This window comes from Poeciliopsis prolifica, unplaced genomic scaffold (assembly GCF_027474105.1).
Source record: "Poeciliopsis prolifica strain line A6 unplaced genomic scaffold, Auburn_PproV2 SCAFFOLD007, whole genome shotgun sequence".
NCBI lineage: Eukaryota > Metazoa > Chordata > Actinopteri > Cyprinodontiformes > Poeciliidae > Poeciliopsis > Poeciliopsis prolifica.
In genome coordinates, this window is record NW_026562382.1 from 15,051,971 (window position 1) to 15,067,870 (window position 15,900).

The following is a 15,900-nucleotide window of genomic DNA, read 5'->3' on the forward strand; positions in this document are numbered from 1 at the left end:
TTCTACACTTCATATCTGTCAGTTTAAGGGCTTTAATGTGAAATACTTGGTCTTTGTTTGGAAAACCTTCAAACAAATCCAAGGCTCCTGAGGTGTCTTTGGATAGGTTGTCCAGCTGTACACATGTATGTCTCTATATGTAGACGATGTGTTATCCAGGTGCGTCAGCAGGCGGGTGCAGCCGGCAGTGATTTGGTAGTAACCTTTTCTTTGACACATCATTATCTTTGGAAGATTTTAGCTAGAACTGCAAAGACAGGTCCGATAAAGGGAGTAGACTGGAGTGGATTACAACGAAATAGCTGTGGTGATGATTGTGGGTGAGGGTGAAAGTATGGCAGGAGGTTAAACTGAGATTGATGTGAATATATTTGTATATCAATGTCTGGTCATCATGACTGTTCTGCTGCTTGCACAATCTTCACACATGTTTTGAAAGGGAACTGGTTCTTGTTGTAGTTCCTTGGAAAAATGTCTTACAGACCAACACAAACTACAATGTAGATTTGAAGCAGGAGAATGTAATTTATCAATTTTAAATGTTTAAAACTCTGGAGCAGAGGCAGATATCCATCTGTCATTTGATGTGGATCACAATCCGGTCTTCAGAGATGTGCTAATAAGAAGCAATGTATAAAAGAAAGCCATAAAGTAAGCTTTGTTTGCAGTTTGTCAAAGTCCATGTAGGATACACAAGAAACCTGGAAGAAACTTGTAGAGGTCACAGCCACATAGCTCTAATGTCTTCTCTAGTTTAGTGATATAAGCATATTTTTTTAGGCATTCACGCCAAATGCTATGTAGAGTGTGAAACAAACCACACGGAACCCTAATTACACCATCCTCAGGGTGAAGAATGGTAGTTGCAATGTTTTGTTGTGGGACAGAGAAACTGGTCAGAGTTGATGGGAAGATAAATGGAGCTAAAAACAGGGCAATTGTGAGAGAAAACTTGTTAGAAGCTGCAAAAGACGAGATTCAGACAGAGAACATAATCTTACTGATCTTGGGGTTTTTCCAATGTCTGTCTCTGGATGTGCAAGTACAGTAAAAACTTCCTACAATGCTTTAAAGCAGAAACAACACTGAGGATCCCGGCAAAGAATATTCCATTTTGCATTCTCGGCTTTTGGAGCTTGTCCCAATCGGTTCCTTGTTCATCAGTGCTTTTCTCTCCAGAGACATGCCCGGTGTTAATTAAAGATCAAAGGCAGTCTACTAGGTCAAGCCCCTGCTGTCAGGGCCAGGGGACGCTCTTTTTCTGGAACTCTGGACTCCAGACAAGCATTTTCTCATCGCCCAGATGCAAGGATAATTTTAGTCAGCATGGCTGGATAAAGTCAGAAAAAAAACAACGTAATAAACAAGAGACCGGGAATGAAATGCACATCAAATTAATATGCATTTCAAAACCTAGAAAAAGTACATAACCTGTCATATTTTTGTTGCATTTTTGTTTCTGTTATTCAGGCTTTTTTTTCAAAAATGTAACAAAAGAACAAGTTTGTTAGACATAATGGAATGATGATATGGACATATAGGTTGCACTCCCATCAACACAACCACACACATGCACACGCGTGCGCACACATGCAGCCCCTCACCCCTCCCGCTTCGCTGTCACCCTCCATTCGCTTCCTACGTCTCTGTGAATTGTGTGAATGTTTGGATGTATTTGACAATCTCTTATTAGTTTCAGAGTGCTCTAATGGACTCTAATAAGGTCTTGTGTTACTACGGAGTGGGACAGCTGCACCAAGAGGCCCCTGCAAGCAGCCGTCAGGGGCCCCCATCATGCCGCACGCTCACCAGGCCCTCTGTGTTAACAGATAGATGGCCAAATGGCGTTAGGTCACCATATATGCTGGTACCATAAAGAGGAGGAAAACATATTTACAAGGCTGCACACATGGAGAAAAATGATCGAAACAGATGGTTTATCAAGTGTAGACATGTTACAGATGCTCAAGCCGGAACATTGTGTGATGCTTTATCGCATTAGTCTGTGATCTATTTTAAATTTAATTGTAAGTGGACATGAAAACCTTTAATTGTATTTGCACAATCTACTGTGATTTTAAATTGAGAAATCTATTAAAAATGTCTATTATTTCTGAGCTAAACCCGCAAAATCAGCTGTAAAAATTTAACTGGACCATTGCCATTGGATTTCTGTTTTGTTTGTTTTTTTAAATGTAAGTTTTCAAATTACATTTTTATTGCTAAGAAGAAAAAAACCTGTCCACACAAGCCTCCACAAAAATAACATTTTCCCCCATTTTAAATTGCAAATTAACTTTTATGTCTTGGACGTTGTTGTTGAACTTTACAAGCCACACCTAGATCTGGTTGCTATTTGTGCTGAAGAATCACTCAAAACAATCTCCCTGACAACATAAAGTGGGCTAAATTATCTTAAAAAGGCACATGTCATGCATTTCCTTAAGCTTTGAGAGTCCAATGAGTGAGAGGCACCATCTACAATTGGAAAAAAAAAACATGATCCGGGGAAAAATCTGTACAGAGTGACCTTCCAAAACTATTCCGAGATTTATTTCGGTTCATCAAAAGTGTCCCAAATTTATTCAAACGCATGTCTTCTAGGTTTATGGCGCATTCATATTTTCACAAAATGTCATGGTGGTCTGAATAAAATGTCTCCCTACATTAAATGAAATCATAATTTAAAAACAGTTTTTTTTTTGTACTCAGGGTGTCTTTGATTTTTTTTTTTCTATAATCTGAAAACAAAGAAGCATCGATGGAAAAAAATCTGGAAAGAGTTAAATACTTTTTCACATCATTGTATATTTTCAAATGAAAGAAGACAGGAGAGCGATTTACTAAAAAGTGGTGAAATTATTAAAACAGTTTTTTTTCACTACTTTAATATAGTTTTTTCTATTTCAGTAAAATATTTTATTAGTGGGATTGTGGGAGTGTGAGAATAGTTGTTTTTGTTTCCAGAGACTCTAAAGTATGTTTAACTTAATTATTTAATTATGAACACTAGTAATAGACAATTAGTGTGTTGTTGGGCTGTAATTCTGGGTTCGTGTTTGTTTGCTTGTGCACAAGGCCAGAGTTGCTGGTTAAATGTCAGACTGTTTTTTCAGTGGCGCCGTTGAAAGAAAACACACTCTGCCTGGGTGAGGCCGTGAGAGTGCATATCCAAGCTGCAGATATATGAGAGTGCATGTGCTTTTTTATTTTTTAAATTTATATTTGTTTTCGTGGAAGACTGAGTGCATCACTGAAACGATTCAATGAGTATTTATGTGAACATATTTTAGTTATATGATCCTTATCAAAGCATCTGGTGTCAATTGATTTATTCGTCATGTAGAAATTCAGCGCTGATGCAGGGTAATCAGAAATGTCCAACATGCATAGTGGTGTCACTCATCTGGATTACTGTATATCTTGCAAGAAGCCTTCAGCTTTTCCACACAAATGTGAAGCATGATCTAATCTCGCTAAGTCCGTCTTTCATCTGTCAATACAACAAAATGGAGCAGGTGAACCTACTCGTATCTACCATCAGTGTGAAATTCCTGCAACCTTAATTTGATCCTAAAACAGCTAACGGCGGCCTGTTTGTGAAAACTGCGTGTGTGCATGTGTGTGTAAAGAGGATTGTGTGTCGATGTGTGCGTCTATGTGTTGCATGGGCAAGCAGCTGTTCTGCTGTACGGTGAGAGGAGATCCAGGTTTACATTCTTGCTGGATTTATCAAGAAACAAAGCCCTGAAACTAGCCAGCTCCACAATATTCATTGTACTGCAGAAAAAAAAATCTTTGTACAAATACACACTATCGAATCTCCTTCAAACTCATATGCATCACTTGCCTGGAATTGTTCATTCATTTATTTGAAGTGAAGCGTCTAGCTTTATACACAAATGTCTTGTTTTGTCAGTTTCCCGCTTTCAATATTGTTCCTATTTTTCTTAATCCTTTTAGACATAAATAACATACCTCCATGACCCAGACTTGATTTATTACATCAGCCACGTCTAAATCAGTCTTGAAAAAACATTTTAATTTCAACAAGACTTTTACCTGGAAATTGAATAATATAATTAGTATTTAATTTAATGCAATTTATTTATATAGTGTGAATTCATAATAAATGTCATCTTGAGGCACTTTACCAATAACTTCTTTTAAATTTACTCAGTCATTAATTACAATTCATCCTTCTGACTAAACTGTAGTAAATTTGAAATGTTCAGATTAACATGTTTTTCCTCTCAGCAATAAAAAAGGAAACCTAATTAAAAAATAGTTGATTAAATAAAATTAAATATTATATAAAGTGCTTTTCTATATATCCTTCAAAAGTAACAAATAACTGTAAATAAATAAACATTCTAATTTATTATTAATATTAATATAAATGTATCAAATTTTCTGGTTCACATGTTAGCTAGACATCATCCATAAGATATAAACACAAACACAAATAATCTACAAACACTCAGATTTTATTATTTTGTGTGTGTGTGTGTGTGTGTGTGTGTGTGTGTGTTGGGGTGTGTGCGTGTGTGTGTTAGTTTCTAGCTGTCCAAAATCAAACAAAAATGTCTAGCGATTGCTCCTTCTCTTTCGTCCCACACGTTCTTCTCATCCCACTGCCTGATGGTCTTGGCTGCCGAGTTCAAAGCACTTGGTCCATATCACGTCAAATGTTTTATATCACTCTTCACTCTCTGGCTTAAGTGATTTAGCGGCTGCCCTTGTGCACAGAATTGCTTCGCTCTCAAGCAGACATTTTGAACTCGCATTATACATCTTCCACTGAGGCTGTCACGCGAGCCTCCATCAACTTGACCAATCATATACTTAGGCTGGGCCTGAGCTGATTTATTTTTGCTTTTAATAATAACCAAAGCTCTGTTCAGCAATATTGTGCGCTCACGCAATGAATTAAATGATTTTCTGTAATGACATTGTGGCAGCGAGTCTGCCTCGATGTAGAATCTGGTGAGAGCACACAGATAGATTTTTGCTCTCTTTCTCACAGATGTTTCAAAAAAAAGTTTGCTCTTGAGTCTGAAGTAATCAAATTTATATAATTCAACTTCTATTTTATGATTCAATAAAGATTTCTTTATTACTGTACTCACTGTTCCTTTTTAGAGATCTAAAGTATAGTACATTTAACAATAATGGATAAAATATGAAAATATCATTATAATGTGGTGTGTTTTTTTACTCGAATTAATAAATTAAAATGATGCGTCACTGCAGTGCTCCCACATTTGTGCTGACTCTTTTCCTCATGATTTTCATCAAACACATTGCTCTTTGAACTTCATTTTTTTTGTATATTTGTCTGCCAGACTGTTGAGATCGAGTGCTGTGAATACATGGGGCTGCTGGCTCTCCTCTTGTCCCCTTGGAAGGACTCTGTTTGTTTTTGTTGGCCATTATATAACCACCCGGCTCTCACAAAAACACGTCAGTTCCACACACACTCACAAACCCCTTTGAAATCCACACACACATACAGCAGTGGTGCTGTCTATCCCCCATGAGTTGCAGCAAGCACAATGTCTTCCTCTTGTCCAGGACTGAAGAAAAAGACTCAGTTACTTTGGCTCTGTACCCAAGCATGTGTTTGCATACTGTACATTTATATATGTGAGCTGTTACCCTTTTCATTGCATTGTCTGTATTGGCTGCACTCGCAATGGGTGAAAGACAGGCAATGCAAGCTTGTTCCTAGTGGAAATTCCATGTTAAAGGGCACCTTCACTCTTTACGGTTGAGTATCATACACTTCCGCTACAAATTTCTAAACCGAATCCAGGCAGTCAGATCAATTCAATCTTTCCTGTGCGTGCTTGTTTGGGTGAACCAAGGATACAGTACAGAGCTCTGTTGTAACACTGGTGTTCTGTTGCTTAAGTCTCCTCTCCTCTTCTCTTGTCAGTTTAGCTTAGAGTGGAGGCTTTTGCTGCTGCAGCTCTTTGGCTGTGTGCTCCCTGGCATTTAGCCCTCTTGGACCTGAAAAGAAGAACAGAGGCGGGAAAAGAAGGACAAGCCCTGAATTGAGTGTTCTCATAAGAAAGGTCTTGAACCAGATTGTTAACAGTATATTTGCCATGTTCAAATCTACACCTGGGCCCTCTTGCCATAATAGCTTGGTGATCTGTCCAGGATGGGTTCCACTACTCTCACATTGACCGCTGAAAGGCTTCAGAACCCCCAACGACCCTGAACAGGATTAGATTGGTATAGAAAATGGATGAATGGAAAACCTGAGCCATTTGCCCCTCGGAAACTATGTGCAAACATCTACATTAAAATACAACATTCTTTAATCAATCATACATACAGTCGTACAAATTTAAAAAATTACCTACAGAATTTCCTGGCCTCCAGCTGCCAGAAAGCTTCTGTAGATTTTACAGAAATGGTTTTACAGTGTATTCTATTTGCAATGACATCTATAGGACCTCAGTCTGGAGAAGTTTTCTTTCGACTTAGAGCATTGGTCAGATGTTTCATAGATTAAAAGTCACTTTTATGATCTCATAAGGAATCATGGTACTGTGTCTAAAGTTGTGTCGGATCTATTTGCACTGTAAAGCCTCCTGCTTTGAAAACAACAGGGCTTTTGGGTTAGATCAGCAACCAAAAATTGTTTCAAACCTTAAAGTTTGTCACAGAAAAAAAATGATTCGCGATTTGTTTAAACATCCTTTAATCTAAATAAGAGATGCAGTCCTGACTCTGAAAGTGCTAGAAAAATGTCATGCTTGGACCTTTAAGAAGAATTGTTTCACAAATATGTTGGGATGGTTGACATGGTTGCATCATTTGTCTGTGCAAATCAATAATCACATGATCTACTGTGCATTTTTCATTAGTTTATGATATAAAGAACAAATTTTACATTAACTCCCAGTAATAATTAGTTTAACTTTTGCCGATATTCATACTTTTTTTGATTTGCATTTAAAAATAACATTCTCTTCCTGTCATTCTAAGCTATGTAACAGATTAGATTTATTCACTTCTTCTGTTTTCCAACATGCCATTGTATATGTCACTTTGATTGATTTGACTATAATGTGACAGAAAAAAATATATATATATATTTTCATAATGTATGAATTTAAATGTAGCAGATTAAAGTCATGATTCTGCAAGCCCAAAGCTGAAAACGACTAAGCAAATGACCATTTAAAAATGATGTCTCAGCATATATTTTGATGATGCTTTTATTTCATGGTCAAAGTGGTTTGAACTTGTCAGGAAGCACCAATTGATTGGCCTAAAATCAGTGCTGATCAATATAAAGCTTGTGGAATTTCACTGGCCTAAAGACAAAAAAGAAAACATCACTCGATGGCACTGACCAATATTGTCTAGTGTGTCCTGGATCAACTTTGCCCTAAAACTAACAGGATTTGTTAGATTGTTATAATTTGTTAGACTTGTGTGTGTGTATATATATGTACATAATAAAAAGTGGAGCTAGGGCTGCCATGCTGAGAACATAACAGTAATCATATTTATTCTCTCTGTAAAGCAGCAGAACAGTTATGTGGTCATTCTAAAGGAAAGAAGTCCCAATAACCAAAACATAGAGTATGATTATATACTACTTTCAAATTCAGCCTAAAGTAGTACAGTGCACAACAAACAATCATTTCATATGTTCTTAAAGCAAATACAGTACATTAGTAAGAGAAAATTGAAATCTACCCATCACAAATTGAGCCACCACTACCACATAAAATATGAGATTAATGTTTCATATGTTTTCTGATACAATGTATGTCAACCCCATTTAATTTACTAGGTTCTTCTTCATCTGTATTTGCACACATAAAGTGGCTCATACCACTGGATTTTGTGAGTGCTTCTGAGTGTGTGTGAATGTCTTTCTGGCATTGGATAGCAAAGGAAGCTGTAGCCAGGGACCCAGAAAAGGTTTGTTCATTCTGAGTATTATTGCCTGTTTGCTTTTCTCTTTTGTGGGCCTTCCAATGCAGACTGGGGGCAGCGGGTAAAGCCTGTCACCCCGGGGCCCTGGTGCTGCTGGGACTTCAAAGCTGTTGGTAACCACAGGCTCAGGAATTCAACTTAACTCTGAGGCTCACACATACACGCAAACACACACACGCGCACACACGCATATACACCAATGCATAGAAACAGAATGATGCCAGGAGACTGATGGAGGTCTGAATGCATGGGGCGTTTGTTTGTTTGAGAGGCCCTGCTAGTTGACTGAGCATCTTTACAGTAGGTAATTTATAGGTTTATGTGTGTATGTGTGGTGTGTCTTTGCATGTATATCTTCAGTAGATTCTTCAAATGTATAATCAATTGATAGATACAAACAATTGTATTGGCACCCATTTTATAGTTGTTTAAAAACACTTGCAAGAAATAGCTCCATAACTGCACACATACAAATTTAGAGAAATCCAACCTTTAATGTGTGTCTGTTTATTTGAGGTGGAATAAACATAAACCTTAATGAAATTACTTGTTTTTAACTAAATTCCCTGTGGTACAATTATTGGGACCCTTAACCACTCAAATCCTTTTGAAACAAATGTAACAGAAACATAATTTTAATGTATACTAGGAACTTATTAGTAATGCAAAGCTTTCTGTTTCCCTAGGGTAGAAATACAGCATTACAGAGGCATATTTCACTTAGCTGCTGGTTGCTAGAAAGGACGAGGACCCACATTTATCTTGCCACCACACACAGTGAAAGTGGTGGTGAAGAAGGTAAAACAAAATCTTTAACGCTCACTGTGGGGGTCACCAAGTCTCCATCACAACCATGAAACGCTTTTCACATACAAAACAGTTGCTTAGCGTAACAGCAGGAAGAACTGTTTTGTCTTACCATTGCAATTTTACACTTGTGAACATGGCTAAACTTGAGTGTGACAATAACTGAACATGTGTCACTTTTCAGCAACAAACACTACATTAAGATCTAGTGTGGCACAGGAGGAATATGTGTAAAAACTCTTCATGCCAGCTGTTAAACATGCTGGAGGATTTGTGATACTCAATAACACGACACGAAAATGGTTCACCAGACACAAAATCAACCTACTTCCTCAGAACAAAATACTACTAAAAATCTATAGGGTGCGCAGAAGGGAAATGAGCATAAAAGGACCTCTTGATTTGAAAAAATATGAGAAATAATAGAAAAATTCAATCCATCCTTCTCCATGATTCAGCCTTGTGAAATATGTCAGAAGACTAAGTGCTGCCCTTTTTGGAATAGAGCTATGAAAATAATTACCTGCAGGGTTTCCAAAACTTGTAGCGTTGGTTATTAAGTTTCAGCAAGTATTTCTTAACATAATTTCCCCCTCCCCACGAATAAATTAATACCTTAACTAGGTTTTCTAGATTTTCTTCCAGAAACTTTGGGAAAAAGTTAAGTTTGTGCTTTTAAAATTATTTCCCCTGGGGACATCTCAATGTATGCATGGAAGCTCCACATGACCAGTCTGCAGTTAAGCTTTAATCAGGTAAAAGGAGGGTATTATGTAAAATACCCCCCCCCTTCAAAAATATATCTGTATTGTTGTTTTGATTCCTTCATGCATGTTTGAGTAAAAAAATCAACGTTTGGTTTTTCTTTCTTTCTTTAAGCCACATCTCACCCTGTCCTTGCAGATTCAAACAGGAGAAACTGCCCTGTAGTGTAAACATTTATGTGACGTAGTTTTAATAGTGTGTAAAATAAGTCATCTGATTCTCAGCCTCGAGTAACGTTTTTCTCGAGTAACGTTTTTAACGTTGAATCTCATGTGGAAATTTTCCTATTTCCACAAAGATCCTCCTTGGAACTGCAGTCCTCAGTTGAATTTCTGCCTCAAAGAGCACAGCCTTCTCCTCTCAGCCCTTCAGACTAGCGGCAGCAGCAGTTAGCAAACTGTGAGTCTGCTGAGCTCATCATATGGACTCCTTCAGTCCATTGCTCCTAAGAATCCTTGAAAACAGCTTCACAGAGGAGCATTGTGGTGACAACATAATAGTTACATAGTTACTTTATTGTGTTAAGAAATAGCACAATGTGCCTGAAAAATACATGATGCTGGCCCTTTAAAATACTTTAGAAAATGAGAAAAACAGTCCAGTAGGCCTGAATATGTTTATGTTTACATATATTCAAGAAATTATTTGTTGTGTTCACTTATCATTCATAACTTTGTTGTTGCTGATATAACTCAATTGTGCTTCAAGTCGCATGTTTCCGTCCGAAACAGGTAATAGCCACATTGGTCCACTGTGTAAAACACACAAAAACCTCCATGTTTCTTGCCTCATTTCTACATTCTCAGGGATCTGCCACTAGAGTATGTCCATCACAACATCTGACAGTGTTGCACCTTTTCTGTTGAGACTGGATTCTTCACGCTCTGCGACAGGCAGGGACAGGAGAATGAAAACAGTAGGAAACGTCTTCCTTGTCACAAAATGAATGTTTGGATACACATGTAATGTAAGAGCCAGGGAAGGAGAAACGTCGGAGCAGAACATGGGAGTTAGTTTGTCATTTGTGATAAATGAGAGAAGGCAAGCTGGATAGACGAAGGAAAAAGTTGACATGATCTGAGCAAGAAACAAAACAAATGTCTGTTGTTTTGCTCATGCTGAAAACCAGGTATTTTGTGTGAGGTTTTCTTTTTGCCAACGTTATTGATATATTAACACTAGGAATCATTTTGTTCATTTCACATAAAATAACAATAAAAAAATTTAAAAAAAACATTTTTACCTTGCAAAGGTACTTTGATTTATAGAAGATTTGGCCTGTCAGATGTGGTCAGTGGAGTATCTTTGGAAATCATTCTAAATTTTCTCTCCTGACAGATTTTTTTTTTTTTTCACTTTGATGAGATTTGCATCTGTTAGCCAGGAGACACACTTCATCATTTCTACTCAAACCAAATGATTCAACTCAAGAAACTCTTCATCCTGGTTTTGTTCTCTTTGTATGCTGATATTTAAGAATCAAAAGGCTTCTTTGTCTCTCTGCTGCTTTGATTCTTCCTTACTAATACTGATTTGATTACTGTTATTATTTGTCTGCTATGCTTTAATACACCGTAACATATTGTCAGAAAATGCACCTTTAATCATGACTATGTCATTGAATAATGATGTTTGAAGTTTTTAGTTAGTGTGGATCTCTTTGATCTCTTCTCTCAGAGGAAGCGCCAGCACACAAAGACTACTCAATCATCCTAATAACAATTCTGGACTAAAATGACTGTGTCATTTTAAGGTTAAATTAGTGTCATATTCATAAGCAACAATGCATTTAAGACGTAATACTTTTATCACGTACTCAATATGTTGTGAAATACATGGTGTAAAATACACAGTTGTGGCCCAAGCTGTAACCTTAGGTGCTTCTAGGGCTGCTGCTATCAAGTGTCTCAGTTAATCTAAACACATCCTACAGGCATGTGTAATAATGCATATAGTTGTCTGAATCATTATGGACTCACTGTGAAAAGAGACCTTGCAGAGTCATGAAAAGTCTTTGTGTCACCACTTGAATGTTTCTTAAAATGGCCGTCTCCATTACAGATGTCAGTATTTTACAAGCTTTTCATTTGATAAGCAAAGTATTTTTTTTTTTTCAGTTGAAATGCTGCAACAATTATGACACACACAGGTTTCCACTGGTCTTTTCACTATTTAGAGGGTACAAAGCTGTGGTTATTAAAGCCAGATGGAAGCTCACTAAAGTGGGACTGAACATAAAATATATGGTAGGGGTAAAAAAGTAAAATAACATTTACAATGTTTAACATAATGTTTTATGTCACTTGTGTAAATCAACAAGTGGCATGTTAAAACTGTAACCAAATAAATACAGGACAATTTAAATATACTTCTGTAATCATTAAATACTTAAATCTATAGCTTGGCCACCGAACCGTAAAGCCAATTATTTCACTTTTAGATGTTAAATAAACATTGCTCGTTCACTTTTGCCCTGTTTTACTTATTGGACCAATGCTGATGTATTAATGTCAATGTTAATTGCTTCACTGAAGTATTTTAGGACTTGGCCAAGTTTGCTCATTTTTGTAAATCCAAATAAAGTCATGCAAATTCAGGCTTGATTTAGTCTTGTAAGAGATTTACCTCATGCAATGATTAGAGAAAGGAGGCCTGTGTCTGTTATTCAGCTGATGTTTTACTGTGAAAGTATGCATCTGTCATTGCAGGGAAACATCCAGCTGAAAATATCAAAATAAAATCACATCATCTTCGGTTCATTCAGAAGACGTACATTCATTTATTCATGTTTCAATAACTTGAGCATTGACTTCGATTTTGCTCTAACACTTTAGCCTTGACTTGCACTCTGCAATTGCAAATGTGTTCATTTCATTGATGGTTTATTTGTTGATCTTCCTGTAGAGACGCTGTTTGAATATGGTGTATTGTAGTTTATTTGTTGGGTGTTCTGGGATCCTTGTTGACTTTTGAGGAGTGCAAAAGATGGGCATAGTTATTGCATGTTCTGATAATGAAATTTTTAAACATTTGCTTTGATATTCAATAGAAATGTAACTGGAACTGTATGGGATAGGCCAACACAAAGTAGAAAATAAGTGTGAACTGAAAAGGAAAGAGTATATGGTTTTTGGCATTATTTTTGAAAACAATAAATTCCATTTCTGTGGTTCCTATTTGAGTCTTTTGGTGTTTCTACCTGCTTTGCATATGTAGAGGTTTACATTTTTACTACTTTCTTTACAAATAAGTTCAAGTTGTGTTAAAACTGTCTGGTAATAGTAATATTAAAATCTTTCCAAGTGTTCTCAGTTTAATTTAGCTAAAGACACATTTTTCTTCGATCCTAACTGCTCTGTCACAACTCCACGTTTTTGTTTACCTCCCCTCTCATTCTCAAGTATTTTGCTGCTGAGTTTTGACTCAGCTTACTAATTAAGAGACATCAAGCCACGTTAGAACTATTGGTTCTGATTGCAATGGACTAACAGGGGTAGAATGCAAAGGCACATTATATTGTTAGATTTTTATTTGCTAAAAAAGAAAGAGAAACTTAATTTATTTTCCTTTCACTTCACAACTATTCAGTGTTTAGTGTTTGTGTGTCACATAAAATACAAACACTTTGTGGGTGTGAGAAAATTTTGACAAAAAAAAAGAAAAGCTTTTACAACCCACTTTTGCACAACTGATTTTCTCAGACTTTCAGGTCCTTAAATAGCCTGAATGCAATAGTGTGCACGCCCATGCACACTACAAAAGCAGTTTTGGGTAAGAGTCATTTTTAGAAAATATGCCTGCTGTAACAAGCATTTTATCAGGTAATAAAAGGATGACAAAATAGTCTGACATAATCTCAGAGATGAGAGCTTGATAACTGGCTTTGAATACTTTAATCTGATTTTAACTGTACTTAATGTGCATCAGACAGAAAATTTATCTCTGCTTTCTTGGCAGTGAGAGAATCCTGAAAAAAAAATGCCGCTTTTACTGAGTAATAGTTAAGACACACAATCCACTCCCTTTTCTAATGTCACACTGTATTTTACTTAAGATATTACCCCTTCAAACATCTGTGATTTCCCAGATCTCAACCGATCTTTCTAAGATGATCTATAGATTCTGACTCCATGCATCCGTGATCCTGCCTGCTGCCACAGCTGATAGAGATGAAGTAAAAGGTTTCTGCACTCAGAAATGGAGTAGTTGAGTGATCCTTATCCACCCACGAGGAGCCAAGTGGTGACATTTTACCTTCATCTGTGTCGGTTGACTTTGAAATGATGTCAGATGGAACAAAATGCGGTTTGGTGTGTCTGCGTGTGTACAATCTGTGAGAGAGGAGTAGGTTATTTGCTTGTGATAAATGTTCTGCTGGGGGCGGACATGCATGTGTGTATCAGTTTGCAAGTGCTGATTAAACGCAGTCAGGCCTCAGTGGTCAAACCTTTAGCGTTCCCTGCACGGTACATTCTTCAACCGTTCACATTCTCAGTAGAGCCAAATACGGACATTCCAGCCTAAGACCACAGAGGACCACCTAAACGTCCTACAGATGTTTTTGTGCATGCATATTTTCCTATTCCGATGTTTCTTTTGTGTTCGTCTTAGGTGATAACTACTTTCCTGGCTTTGAAAAACATTAAAAATATGTTTAAATTATTATCATATGTGGCCATATTTATGTCTTAAGAATTGCAAAATTAATTATTTTTCTTGACATGCCTTTAGTCTGACACAGGTTAGTAGTTTTAGTTACCCCATCAACCCTTAAGGTCAATTTTCATTAATAGGAGCCTTTGTAGCAGAAAGCATTTGCACTGACAAAATTGCTTCTTCTGTCAAACTGAAGCCCTCAATATCAGTCTTTGTCTCAGCCTCTCCTCTTACGACAGCTTGAATGAAGTGTCATTTCTACCAGGACAAAGGACCCAACCTTTAAAGGTTGAAGGATGCTTCAGAGATGAGCACTGACCTTTCTTTACACACACACATTCACATATCCATCCCGCATATATGCATGGCAGGTTAGAGGCAGTGAGAAGATTAGCCGGCCAAAATGGCAGACAGCAGTGTCCGACATGATTACTGTATTCATCATCCACAGATTTCCCACCTTCACTTATTCATTTCCCTCCTCCCCTCTCTGTTCAAATGGGTGGCAGGAGACATTTTTCAAGGTGAAGGGAGCATGGTCCACGCCCTGAGATACAACACACTGATTTTTCCATTCATTATGCTCTGCTGGTCTTTCACTCTTAGGGTTCAATCTCAGAGCCTGAAGGTGAGGTCAAAGTTCAGAATCTTGAGAAATGCTTAAAAAATTGCTTAAAACAATTCCACAACTACCCATTTTTTGGTTTTTCAAGGTCACTTTAGATAGGTTTGTGTTATAATTGAGGGAAAAAATGTGTAATTAATATTTGTTAAATGGTTTTTGTTAAGTTGCATTAAAAGTGTCAACTTTGCATTATTCGGTAAATAATGACACTTTTGAGAAAAGTTGTGTTAAAACTTGACAATGAAACAATGATTCACAGTTTTTAAGTTTCTCAAAAATATCACTAAGATCTTGTCTTCTCCTCATGAAGCCATAAAATTCAGTCTTACAAACTGAATGTGTGGTGGTTACACCACTGCTTATTAAAGAACAACAGCACTTTTGTTGTAATTTGTGTCACTTGTGGGTGCATTGACAAAGAGGATGGTAGCTTAGATAAAAAAAGAGTCCGTGTGTATTTTCAAAACATCAGTATTAAGTTTACCAATAAATATATCCATTGTGGTTTTTCTGTCATAAATTCTACTTGCCTGTGTTTGCCTGTGTTTGCCTGTGTTTGCCTGTGTTTGCGTGTGTGCGCGTGTTTGGCCAGGTGGAAATTACAGTTCAAAGTCTGGGTTAATTGAGCTGTAAGGTATTGATGAGAGCTCAACTCTAATGAGCTTTAGCCAATTAATCCATCGATTTACATGTAAATTGCTCCTGAAAGGTTACTGGTTGTGGTTTGGATCTGCATGTACTTACCATGCTAATGCTGTTCTGAGTGACAAATCAACACACATAAAGATTTTAAGGGGAGGAGGTGTGATGGATTGTGTGACAAATATAGCTCCAGACTGCTTGATTGTTGGTTGATAGATTGCACTGCATTGCATTATCAGTTAAACAGGGTGTAAATTACTACGCCACAACTCAACCGCAGGTGAACACATGTAATTATGATCCAAATGTCTTTCATCAGTGTTTCTTTCTTGTTTTGTTGTTTTTGTATTGCTGCATTTTATTAATAATTTTTTTTTATTTCATTGTCAGTAAAGGCTCTTATAATAATTTGGTGTGGAAAGCTGCTGAAGATCCTGTAAAAA

General features: G+C 37.0%; 1 protein-coding gene across 3 annotated transcripts in view; it reads left to right on the forward strand.

Annotated features, from left to right (window-relative positions):
• epha3 (eph receptor A3) overlaps positions 1–15,900 on the forward strand; it is a 99,009-nt gene that overhangs the window by 18,058 nt on the left and 65,051 nt on the right. The window lies entirely within an intron of this gene.